At 34.1% G+C, this 14,171-nt stretch overlaps 1 protein-coding gene across 4 annotated transcripts in view; it reads left to right on the top strand.

Annotated features, from left to right (window-relative positions):
- jvl (javelin-like) overlaps nt 1–14,171 on the top strand; it is a 155,131-nt gene that overhangs the window by 46,001 nt on the left and 94,959 nt on the right. Inside the window, exon 1 of one of the 4 annotated variants that reach the window (XM_073082641.1) lies at nt 10,967–11,665. The exons of 2 other annotated variants lie outside the window; for them this stretch is intronic. The gene's annotated coding sequence lies outside the window, so the exon portion shown is untranslated. Of the gene's footprint in view, nt 1–10,966; nt 11,666–14,171 lie in introns of those variants that run through there. One more of the 4 variants, XM_073082640.1, reaches the window with a different exon arrangement.

Raw genomic sequence — 14,171 nt, 5'->3', positions numbered from 1 at the left:
CAATAAATAGCTGACACATTTGTCAGCTGTTTAAGCCATTTAATGGCTTTCTTCAATTACAAGGCGGTGAGTTATCTATTCTTGTCTTTATGTATCACAAATAAGTTTTGTTGAAATTATTCTACCTGAGGTTGGCCACAGATGCCTTGCTACTCTTGAGAACTAACTTTGAACACCTCTGTAAGTATGTCTCCCAAAATTAAATCGAATGTTTGAGTACAATTTGAATTTTGTTTAAGTCAAGCTTACTAAATACGCTTTTTCACAATTCAAAGTATCTACATAGTGATAGAAATAATACCGCCATTTTTAATAACCTTGAGGGAAACATTCACATTAACATTTTCTTTATAATATACACACAAAGGTAACAAAATGTAAGTGCTCTATATGAAATCTTGCAAATGCAACACTATTCTCATAGAAGTTACGTAAAGAAACATAACATAACACGGTGTTCCAACTTCTAAGCCAACAAAAGGCGCGCTACTTCCATTCGGCACTTGTACATAATTTTATTACGATTTCCTTGCAATTGCACAACCAAAGATTGCCGCTTGCGTAACATTTGACGAGATAATTGCAGATGTATATGGGTATCTCGATATCTGACAATAAATTTGATTAATTGCAACACATATATCATTCTTCTAATACATCAAATGAAATTTAGACGTTGTCTCAATCCTCATTCATCATATCTTAATTTCTACATTGCAACATGATGCAATTCGTATTGTACGGTAAAAGCCATACGGTAGTAGCATTAACCGTTTTTAATACTACTTCATTATTAACTACTTCTTTATTTTAAGACAAGACGTGTATGAAATAATAAACGATCCTTTATAAACAGTTACCTATAATGATGCACCTGCAGTTTTTTCGTAGTCCCCTTTGAATAAGTTCATATTAGAAGACATTTCTGAATGTGATATAATTTCATGCATCTATTTATATGTGGATGCTCCAGGCATATCTACATAGACTGGTATTTCCAACTACATAGTTTATATGTAGAGTTTTATAATGTAACTTAATATTACGGGCTAACATGATAGTTGCCAAAACAAGTAACAAAAAGAAATTTGATCTCCCTCCGAATTCTATTGTTAAATACGTGTTTTGAATTGCACCTCACATGTTTGTCAATGTTAAGCCCCTCATTTAATTAAAGTTAAACTACAAGAACAAGTTCTAAAAGTATCGAGTTAACAGTAATTCGTAAAGTTGTTTCAGTTTGCACATAAGTTTGTCGAGACACAAACCTATTTATTAAACAAAGACCTTACGCAACTTTCATAAGTTTGAAATATAATGAAACGGTGTCTAATGTTTCCCGTCTGCACCAAATTACAATTGTGGCGAATGATGAAATAATTATTATTGGTCTAAATAAATGCATCATGTCATTCGACACTCGGATAGATCACACTAGACCGATACTAACATTAGTTTCTCTATTACTTTACATCGATTCCTCTACACGATTACTCTACACGGCAATGTATCACGAACATTAAGTAACATCCACAACCGACAAGTGGCGTTCTGTAACATCTTTCAAACCGTGTAATTACTTGTAATAAAAAAGCATGTTGTCATCGTCCGTCGATGATCTTAAAATTACAAGCTAGTTGTTCGCAGCTGTATTACTACAAAGTCTACAAACTATTTGTAAATAGCGTAGTGAGGAAATAAATACAGGCAACAGACATAAGTAATAAGTAGGAGTACCAAGTAAAGAGGCATACAAATGTTTTATGTCCTCAACTGTGGCACCTGGGTGTGTTGGCGATTTAAGATCGATTAATCGAAGAATCGATAATTTGGGCCAAAAATTTAATTATTTTAATCAATCTCCAGTAATGGATCGATTCAGTGAATCGATCTTTCATCCTAGAAAAAAAAAGTTGATCTTTCCGAAGTTGGCTGAATGTGTTACTGACGGATACGTATCCGTCAGCATAAAATGTCTACAACAATGTCTATAACTGATGACCTTTTTTTCGCTTTCTTCTCCCTTCGTTGCTAAAAAGATCAAAGATCCATTTTTGAAGATGCGAATCTCTGGGCCTAGATTTTTTTGTGAATCGATTTATTACACTACGGTTCGAATCGATTCAAGACTCGATCTTTTTCGGAAAGTATCGCCATCCCTAGCGTCTGGCTGCAGAACGCACTCAAAAGGGACTCGGTTCTGTTCATCATTAATAAACAATGGTACGCATCAAAGCAACGTTTCCTAGGACAGTTTAATTCCGTCCCGGCTGCGCTGGCGGTAAAATATTATACTTTGTAATGTTCACAGGAACTTCGCCTTGCACCGGTGGCAAAAAGCTTTTCAATGCTACTGAACTAAAGAGACTACACGAATCATTAGTTCACTTCCTACATCTACAGACAAAAATGATGCAGATATAAAAAGGGATAATTGCCTAGTTGATTAAAATTCGTCCTCTTACGCTGTAGCTTCGGATTTGGAATAATCGAAAATCTCAGATTTTTTGTAGTTATGTGATATAATTCCATGGCCTATAAAATGAACTCCGATATGTGACCTGTGCCCGTGGGACAAATTCATTCAAGATGACCATGACCACTATACATAACTTTAAAACATAAAAAGTATAATATTTCGATGACCCCAACGATGTGTTGATTAATTTAAAATGCAAACACGACGGTTTGTTTTGAAATGTTATTGCAAAAGTCTCACGGGGAGTCGGTGCGTCGTTACTATAGGATGTTTGCAGTTTTGCATTACAAATAATGACGTCGTGCGAAACGTGTAATATCCACACTCACAATATATTTTGTCGTGGTTGTTCCCACTTTTATTTCTAGGAACATAGAAAGTACTGAAGAAGTTTCTATATATAATTGGTATTTAATTTGTTTTACCGCTTTAAACTTTATTTTAGATTTCATTTCTACAGATGCCCTATTAATAAATTGGCTTTGCGCTAAACGATTTGTACATAACTTGCTTGCTAGGAACATACTTTCTAATCTTCAGGTCAAATTATAGATAGTGCCTGAAATTTTGAAATAAGAAATGAAAAATATGGAAGGCTGGCGGAATATCATTAAAAAATAGGAGGAGCTCAAGCTGTTGAATAATAATATCTACTTAATTGAATATCTAATATGTATATATTGAAAGCAGTGCATTTTAGTACGCGTTACCTTTCGTAATCATAAATAAGTAATATTATATTGAATTTAAATACAGATAATATTCTTAGTTTTATCTGTATTTAACCTCGAGCCGTTGCTTCGCATGCGTGGTTGTTGGAATTCAGGAAGTTACACATGAACGGTTCGCACACACAGATTGTTGCACAAATGTAAAATATGTAAATGTACGTGGGTTTCAACTGTTTGTAATCATTCTTTTGATATTTGTTATCTACGTAAGTTCAATGCGGACTGTAGGTAAGTATATCAAAATTCAATACAGAAATATTATATTATTTTACTTATAATTACGAAAACAGCATTAGGAACTTCAGACCATTTGATGTTAGGGATTAGTTGCACACCCTAGACGTCTGTAGTTAACTTTAAATACAATCTATATTCTACCTGAAGCCAAACATTGATGTATTAACTTAAATAACACCCTATGACCCGTGAAGACTGAATTGAAATGCAATTTTATAAAGATATCTTCTATAGTGAGATAGATAAGACTAAATATTTGTATTACCACACCCTTTGAACATGAACACAACGACGATAAGGATGGTGTGTTGGCAATGATACCGCAATCGAACCACACAGGGTTCTATCAAAAAACTTACAAACTTTATATACTCTTTGGCTTTCTCATTAAATCTAGGTTACTAAAATTAGTTACTGTTTCTTTTAATAGCTCCATATAAAATAGATAACCGCGAAACCTATTAAAAAGACATTATACGGTTCTTCCCTCTTACTCGTTTACAGTTCATTTAAATTATCATTAACATTTATAAATGTATGTCTTAGTACGATAATGTTTGTGGCTTTCCACATAATTAATTCAATAGTAATATGTAACTATTCTGAATTATACAATACTGCAGGTATGCTTACGCGTTTCATTCTACTGAAGTAGGAGTTCCACTGAAGTAACTCTCCTTTTAGCTGACGGCTGTGATGCCTATCTTTACAATATTTTAAATCACTCATTTTTTCATTCATTGATTAATTCATTTTGGGTTTAAAAGTTTGCCTACAAACAGTCGAGAAATTTTAAACAATCGTGACATTTCACACGTTCACAAGCAATTAACCTTTCTCTTTCGATTATAATGACTCAATGTTATATTCATGGACATTATGACTCTCGCAATATATAAATTATATTATTACTAGTGTCCATCTAGTTGTCGATTTCGACCATAGTCATAAATAGGTACTCCATTTTGTTATTGATAACACTAAAACTCTCCAAAAGCTACCAAGCAAAGGCTGAACTGTTTTGTCCATGCCTGCTTATACTTATAGGCATAATTCTTGTACAATATTTCAATTAACTTGTGTCAGCAAATGGCATCATTTGTCCGATAGACGATTGTGTGTCACGTGAATGGCTAGGTCATCTGCAATTCAACTCAGTCCCCTATTCATTTCGTGTAGTTACCGGTAATGGTGTTTGTTCGCTCCCATCGCACGTAATGTTTGATTGAATAACAATTGGATCCGAAACACGACCTGATGATCGATGCACTCAATGTAATATGTGTAGTATTACATATTACAATGTACATAGGGGATGGAGTGGTTGAAAGCCTATGTAATCAGCTAATGAATAAGAAACTAAAGTTAAATTACTGTAAATCTAATGGGTAAATAAATATAGTTTAAAAAACTAAAAAACACGTTTTTATGTTAAAATCAACTAAAAAGCAAAAAATAATCTTCAATCTAGGAATCAATTAAGGAACAGTAAATAGTATCATTGTGGAAAAAGTGTGGGGTGCTCCATTTGTCAGGTTCGAAAAGCGCCCCACACTTTTTCCACAATTATACTATTTACTGTTCCTTAATTGATTCCTAGATTGAAGATTATTTTTTGCTTTTTAGTTGATTTTAACATAAAAGCGTGTTTTTTAGTTTTTTAAACTATATTTATTTTATTATTTTTAGTATTTGTTGTTATAGCGACCACCATCATGCATCGTTTGTAAAAAAATCAAGTGTCTATCTATTACGGTTTAAGAGATAAAGCCCTGTGACTCAAGAACAGACAGCGGAGGGTTTCGTTTTATCCTTTGAGTACGGAATCCTAAAAATCATTCTACAAGATGGCATTATAGATATGTTTCAGTACATTTGAGTTATAGGGAAATAATATTATTATTTTCCAAAGCTAAAAATCAATCTAGTAACTTTGCCTGAACGCTCCATAAGGCGCTTTCTCTCGCCTCGAAAATCGTTAATCCTGAGGATATTGATAAGGACAATGGTACAAAATTATTAAAATCGTGTATTTTCATCGGTCCTCAATAAATCTACAAAGTTTGAACGAAATCTGGCCGTTTAAAGTGGGTCAAAATCGCGCCCAAAGAAGTCGGTTACAAACATACAAACAAACATACAGGTGAAGCTAATAAAAAGCGTGTAAAAATATACCTTGTTCTGAAAATAAATTCCGCAGCCTTTATCGATAATTATAATACTAAGGCATATAATTAAACTTTTACTGAAGTAAGTCAGCCTAAAGTAAGCAACTGGCTGAAACATAAGTCTAAATCTTCCTCTAAAAATACACTTCAAAAGCGAAAAGTTTAAAATCCAAATAGTTATTCTAAAGGGAATTTGTTTCAAACTGTACTGATAGTATTATAGTGCTTGATAGGTCCTTGAATTCTATTTTCGATACTCTTTATTCTATCGATTAACTTTTATTGAATGTGACGTTTCGCTGTATCGTTGTTAGATTGAATTTCAAATGGTTCGAGGCCACTCCGACGTTTCCTAAGTGGCGAATGTGACGATCTGACGATACACAAAATTGTGCTAATGTAGACTTACAACGTTCCTTTCGTTATTGGAAGGTGAAACAGATTTGATGAAGTAACGTATTGTAATTTGAGATTTGTGTGTAAATCATCAAGTTTTATGTGCTTATCTTTAAGACAATAAGAATTGTCTCATGCAATCTGTGAATAAGATATGACATGATATATTGCATTAAAAAAACAATTCCTAATTAGCAGGTAACTAGAATGTTTTGACCATACATGCGTCCAATTGACATTAAATTCACATTAGTGTGCAGCTCGAACCGGCATATGGCCATAGGCAATTACCGGTGCCTATTTAGGCGAACCGTTTGCGTCGGATCTAAAAATATTTCGCAGCTTTCAAAACAACACCGAAGGCAATTCCATCGGCGATTAAAAAATACTTTTCATCCCAACCGGTCCGACGGCATTCGATGACATTTTATATTATGTTAACAAACTGGACGAGACGACCGATACATAAAAAGAAAGTTTGCGACAAGATTAAAAGTTTAAGCATCCTGTTTTTTAATTGGTTCAACATGTCATAATCTTAGCATATCACGTTTGGCTTTGTTGGGCTTTACTTTTTAATTCTAAAACAAAGTGAATTAAAAATTTGAACCCTCACGACATAAATATGATACGTGTTCCTCTCCAATTCTTCTACATGTTCTTTCTCCTGGTTGTCCTTGGTGAAAATAAACCTTAATATTAAAAAAAATGCTATTAATCATAATCGTCTTTGTTAGTCTGTAAACCACAATATACAATATGATAGTTGTATTATGAATATGATATAAACAACTGACACCTACTTTGAAACCGATATGGCTCAATGATATTATATCACACGTATTGCTTTAAGGACCTAGCTTGTTCAACTTCGCTAAAACGAGTTTATAGTTAAAAACACACCGAAATGTAACACTGATCACCTAATATCATATGTCGAATAACATACGTATTGGTTATTCGAGTCAGAAACCTATTCAGTGAACAAGAGGAATCTAAATTGTGAACGTTTGACTTGAATTTCATTAGGTTTCGCCATGCAGGTGCAATAAGATATCGACAATCTACGTCAAGCCCTAGAATAGTCCAGAGATAAGGTGCAATACCAAGGTGGACATTCACCCATTCGCCCACAATTTATTGTCCATTCTGACTCAGCACTATAAGAAATTGAAAACAAGAACAGACGCACTTGTAAATAAATTAGAAATCCATTTGATATAGATTCATTTAATTATAAGCAAAACGTTTCTTACTTTTATAGATGTATTTATAAGTATTGTACGCTCCATAGTTTTCAATGATTAAGATATAAAAGATATAAAAGAAAGATATAAAAGATACTAAACAAATTATACAGATCAGCAATTAATCTAAAAAACAGAAAGCTTTTATTTTTGTGAATGCTAGAAATTTAAATAAAAATCAGACTGAATGAATATTCAGATTTAACATGGAGAAATATCAAAATCTAGGCTACACGGAAGGAGGTTATAGAGAATCATTTCAAATGAATATGCTTTATCAAGAGCTTTCATAGTCTATCCATTTTAAAGCAGACGTTCATAGGAACGTCTGCTTTCAATGGATAGTATGTTTTCATTCCTTATTTATGACAACATTTTTCATAGCTTCTAGACACACGACAGAATTCCATTACCTCAGAATACAAACAATTTCAAACTATCAACAACTTCCCATAACTATTTTACTAAATAAGCGTTGATATTGATGGGCAACAGTTTCTAAAATACAGTTGGTTCTAGTTACACGTATAATACAAACAGTCATATAAACCGGCTCAAAGTAATCAAGGGGGAGCAGAGGTTCCAGGAAAGAAATAAATAAATACACAGCATGAAACAGAAGTGATATTGAAGCCATACATTTTACGAACCTATTCGTTCCGATGCAAAGGTAAATTGAATTAAAATTGAATTAGTACAGAAATAATTTGAACAACAAAAAACAGCCAATATTCCACGAATTGTAGCATTAGTCTTACTACATAGTCCACTTCTTGGAGATGCGGAAGAACGAGTGTCGCTGGAGAATCAGAATCAAATGTGGTCTTTCCAACCATCATTGTGGCTAGCTTAATAAATCATATAATTTATACAATATATCACATAATCACGTTTAGTTAAAATTATTTGGTAAATATCCTTTAATTACGTCCTCGGGAATGTTTATGTAACTTTATGTAAAGTTGTCATTTTAAGTTTCAGCTTTGTACATCATTTTCTGAAAAACAGAAATTTGTTGTTGTGGTCGTCGATTTATTAGGAGAAATCCAGATATTACTTGAAAGGTGTGTAGAACATGCTTCAGATTTAAAATTAAGATTATACTGGTCAGGACCGGAAGGTGTGTAGCATGTCGTACCTACCCAGACAACATCTGGTTAACGTAGTAATGCAATTTGACGATCTCGCTTTTCCCTTTTCCTCTACAGAATTATTATCCTTATGTCTAGACGTGACTGGTTGGAGAGCTTTTACAACGGCTTCTCATGTATTTAATATATGAGTGAGATCTACAGATATAGTTTACTACGTAACATAATATTTTTTAACCGGTCGTAGTACATAAAAATCTACGTCTGATGTTTATTTTATATGATTGTTATGAAGCATTCAATCCAAAGTAGAGAAAGTGAGTTCCTTTTAAAATCTATAAATCTATCTTTACAATTAGACAGTCATACTTAGGTTTCTCTCGTCTACGTTACATTTACTTGTATGAAATCTTTTGAATGAACAAGAATTACGTGTGTGATGAGATTCTGCTTGGTCATTGTAATCTTAAACTTTTTCTCATTTCAATATCAACCAATATGTTGTGAATAACTATAATTTATTTTTGCTTGATTGCTTATCATTATATCGGGTTCAAGAACTATTATAATTATGTAATCCATTTCTTGAAATCGGCTCGACGATTAGGATAAAATAATGAACGATTAAATTTCACTTGCCAAAAATTTATTTTTCTAAAATAATTGCGAAATGCCAGCCTAATGCAAGCCAGCCGAAATGCAACAATAGGGAATATTTTGCATTACTACAATAGCTAACATTGTTAGCATGGATAAAGACGTCAGGTGTTTCTTAGAGTTTCTTTGCAAAATTCGCTAACGCAGTAAGTTCACTAAAACGTGCACAATTAAGTTATGTCGACAATTTTTTTAATGTCCATGTTAACTTTCCACATAATGATTGTCATAATAATTATATCAGTCTGATTATCATCGACAAAGTAAATCGGAAATGGAATACGTTTCGAGCCGTATAACTAATTGCTCATTAACATTCATTGCAATCAATAATAGTTTGACACGAAGACTTCCAAGTAGTGCACGTTGTGTATAATTCAATGTATAAATGTATAATTCGCATATTGTCACCGTTACGCTTCATAGGCCAAGCGGATGCTGAGAGAAATTTCAAATTCTGCGTTTCTTTTGTATATGGACTTGCGTTTAACTGAGGTCTGTAGTCTCTCTTACGTCTATTTGTAAATGTTCAGCCTTAACCAATTGTTGACTACTAAGTTAAATTCTAAATTGGACAGTAATTTATTAAGTTATGTTACAATATACCACATTGCTTTTGTCTTGCATTGTTCTACCATAAATTTTGTGAAAGACAAGCAGAATATTTACCCGAATTAGGTACGAGATTTAAGAAATTTTAATCGGATACGAGATGTGTAGTATATGAAATTGGACACAGACAAAACAGTGCAAAATTTATTCAGATTGTGATGCTAATGAACTAAAGAAAGCTTTATGTTTCTTTAGGATTTACCAGATTCAGTAGCGGTCAACATACTAATATCTGCATTATGATAATTCACTTCTCCGAATGTATCACTATTATCTGTATCTTTATTCGACGCTCCTAACAGAATGCTAACTTAGCTCTCACTCTCGCTGGCTTCCGTGGAAAAAATAACAATGCATTTAAAAAGTGCACGTACGCAATGGTCATTCAGATGTTTGTTATTCCGAAAGCTTTAGCTACCGTACAATTAGCAGAACATTCGCTAACGATCTCTTTTTTGGTGTTTTGTATAAGGCCTAAATGAGATCGATTCCTACCCACGGCGTATAAGGAATAATGTCTTACTCGGAGGTAGGTGATTTAAATGCAGTTCTTATGGGGTTTTTAATAAATTAAGTTGAAATGTTATTGCGCAAGGAAAAGGTCATTATGATCGACATATTCGGTATTGACTTTCTAATTATTCGTATTTCATAGTTTTTAATGCTATTAAATTAAATGCTAACCAGTTCTTGATTGCTATACCGTTAAATGGATATGAAGTCTTCGTTCATTTTTTTAAAGGTCAAGTATGAGTCAACCTGGAAAAATATTACAAGTTCAATATGAAATTTCAGACAATCGTTTTTATGAACGTATTTATTCACGAGTTATACGTATTGTACCATTGTTTGAATGTATTTACATGTTAAATACTGAACATGTGTGTAGAATCAGCTGAACAAAATGATGACGTCAATGTGATTCCTATATCACTGTAAATAATTATTGTTTATATTATTTTTATATTTACCTGGTATTGTTTTCGATATTGTCAATATTGTTATCAGCCAAGAAGCTACGCAACATCAAGTCTTCTCCACTGTGGTATAAGTTACTTTTCTAATGACATAATATACCAAGTTCGTATATTTTTTTATTCCTTACCTTCCCGAAATTTGAACTTAGGCCAATAAACTTATCCATATGCCAAGCCTTATGTAGTTTGTACATAAGGGCATGTCTAGTCTTCGCAAATCGTGACGCGAGTACGCGAGCCGGCCTTGGCGGTCGGCTCCCGTTCGGTTATCATCGGCTTCACTCGCTCGTCTCTCTTATCCCTCTCGCACCCAATGACTGTGCTGTTCGACCTGTCTCGAATTTCCACACACAACGTTCGAGGAAACTGACTCAGCTGTGTGCTAATACAATAGAGCTCACCACAATATTGCGCTTTATTCACTAATCACAAACGGTGCATTTCCGTTGTAATCGTTCAATTGAGTTGTGTGCTTACAGGTCGGATACGTCATACTAGTTCTTTCTCTTTTTTGTCAGTCTCGCACAGCTGCCTCCGGTCAGTACTTCGAAGGCGTTCAGAGGGGACGGTCTTTCGCGTCGCGATCGAAACGCCGGATCCGCTGTCAAATATACCGAATAGTTTGCGTAATGTCAATTTCGGATTTGTAATACGGTTTTACGATAAATCTGAAAATTACTAGTGCAGTGTTGCTATTGCATGTTTATTGTTAGCAATTTGTCCGCTTTCCCTCTTGAATTCGATTCGCTCATTTACGCGACGTCGGCTATTGTTTCCAAAACATTGAAAGTTTTGCCGCGATCCGAGGAAACGGTGCGACATTATCGACGAGGTAGAACAGGGAGCGGTGACGATTAGTAGTGAGTGGTTGTGTTACGGCCCAGTGATTCGGCGGGCCCGGTGTGTCCCAAGTGTTGGATTGCCGTTCGAACTCCCATAGCCCCGATAGGCCGGTGACTGATGGGAGATTCCGTGGTCGGAGTGTTCCCATCGGGCCGTCATGCGGGGCCTCGTGGTTGCGACTAACGACCGCGGACACCGGCAACACGGCGTCAACAGACACAACAACGGTACTTGTTCATTTACATTTTTATTAGGATTCTAATCCTGGACGCAATGGTTTCTGAGTCTGCATTCAGTAACAGCATCCGTGATAGCACTTCGAATGCCTGTTAAAGTCGTTAAAAAAATATTGTTAGTTCGCAAGATACAATTTCAAATTACATTTTTTTCATATCTTCAGCGATAAAATAGCTATTCAAAGCTTAGCGATATCTATGTTTTATCGTAATTAAATGTGGGATTAAGGTAAGAGTTATATCGAACCGGTAAAATAAACAATTTGTTACCCCCGTTCAAATGTGGGTAGATAATAACTTCCTGCCTAATCACGTGAGTCAAATACCAGTTCCTACCTGGTATTTATCAGTCACGTTTGAACAAACTATGAATAGTTTCCGGGGTGTGTTCTATGATAAATGTACTGGAGACAATAAAGTGGATAGGTGACGTCGTCGTCAAGTCATTATTTTTCTATTGCTGGGCACGAGTCTCTTTCTAACTTCAGCGGGTTCTGGCTATAGTCCGTAGTACCGTGCTGGCCAAGTATAAATTAGTTGATTAGTCACAGTCATTGAGTTTTTTATATGGATCTTAAGCCAGTAGGGTTCTTCACCCTAAAAAATCAAAAAGCGCATAAATAGTATTCGAACCTCGGACTCCTCGATTACGATGTCGAGTTTCAACCACTGTCTATCATTACTATTCTGCGGATGAATGAGGTAAAAACAGGATTTGAGTTTTATGAATCAGTACCAAGGTTGATGGGCTTTTCCTAGGTAAAATATGACTTACGTGTTATTAAAGAGGGGCATAAACGTAATTGATAACCTTAGCCGTTCACGTAAACATACTTCCTTTCCTCGTTACGTATAAATTACGCAAATAAAGTTGATACATAGTCGTAAATATGTAAGTGAGTATGTAATGGGGAAGCCAGCAAAATGTATTCCTTATACAAGATTAATTCTTTCATTATCTTATCTGATAACCAATTACAATGCTAAAAATACTTTTGATTCGCAATTATATTTACGAGATTACTTGTATTATTTAATTAAATTTTGATTAAATAGGTATATAGCATTACATATTGGAGTTAATGTTTCAATGATACAATAATTACTTAACATTTTCAAAATATTTATTTCATAAAATAATGTTATATGTGTATTAATAGCTATATATTTATACTAGCAGTACCGGCGGTTCGCCCCCTTTTTGTTCAATTATAATAAAGTATAGCGTATAGCACTCCTGAAATGTTGTAGCTTTCTGATTGTGAAAGAATTTTCATGATCGGCTCAGCATTTCCGAAGATTAGCCCTATCTTACAAACAAACAAACAATCAAAGTTACAAACTTTACCTTTTTATAAGATTGGTATAGATTTATAGTGTTTGTGGTTTAAAAATAAACGAATACATATTGCAATAGTTACCGTTGGTACTAAACTTCTTGTTTCAACCAACAAATAGCCGGAGGACGGAACTTAGAAAGTGTCATTCCAACTCTGGGGTAGTTCTAAACTTGTAAGTTTGATGTAAACTTACCGTTCCCGGCATCCCTGTGGCAACGTTTCATAATAAACTTAAGCTGTATTGAATATTTAAGCAATGAATTTAGAAATTCCGTTTAAAGCACTTGCTTATATAGTTTGCATTAATTGTAAACTTAATAGTTTCTTGTCAACTTACATTTCCTGATACAATACACTTAAAGCTAAGTTCATAATAGAGCTACAGAAGTGCTATAGTTATTCCCTCAATATAAATGATTTTAAACGTGGAATCTATTCATTCAAAGTATACGGCATGTAGCAATATAATATTCTATGTAATGAGGTAATTATTTTTTTAACTGCTTGCACTGGAATCATGACGAAGTTATGGGACTAAACTGGAAACATGTTTATATCTATGAATTAATATATTAAATCATTGGTATTAATTAGGTTTTAAATTAATGCTATTTTACGTAATCGAAAACCAATAAAAATATCATTAAAACTTTGGAATCGTTTGAGCAACTTTTAGGAAAACTAAGTTGGGTGATGTTGGGTCTAATTGCCTACTATGTTTATCCTGTATACAATTAGACAAATGTATCTTTACACTTATTATTTTTATTTTTAATTGATTATTTACGCAAATAAAAAAAATTAAATCAAACAATTATATACCCATATTGATAATGTTGTTAAACCGACATTTTTAACGAGCTAAACAGATGCGTAGATCGAACCCGTTCGAAGCGATGTGGTTAATTCTGCCTTAATTGATGCAGCAAGGTGCGAGAAAAGGGTACCGGTTCCTCTTGTGTCCGATCTGTTTTTCTCGTGAGCCCGTAAGAAGCCGTTGAGAGATCCTGTCAACTAAATGCCGCGTACACCTTGTGGAGTTTGTATAATTATGGCGTTCTTTATTTTGTTTTGAAAGGAATGCGTGACGTGTTCTAATTTTAGTGTAGTTTGAATGTCTTATACATAATGCTTCAGTACATGTAGAGGAGGATATT

Source organism: Epargyreus clarus, unplaced genomic scaffold, assembly GCF_041222505.1.
Source record: "Epargyreus clarus isolate Ecla_fem2 unplaced genomic scaffold, WU_Ecla_fem_2.2 ptg000018l, whole genome shotgun sequence".
NCBI lineage: Eukaryota > Metazoa > Arthropoda > Insecta > Lepidoptera > Hesperiidae > Epargyreus > Epargyreus clarus.
This window is presented reverse-complemented; position numbering and strand designations above follow the sequence as displayed.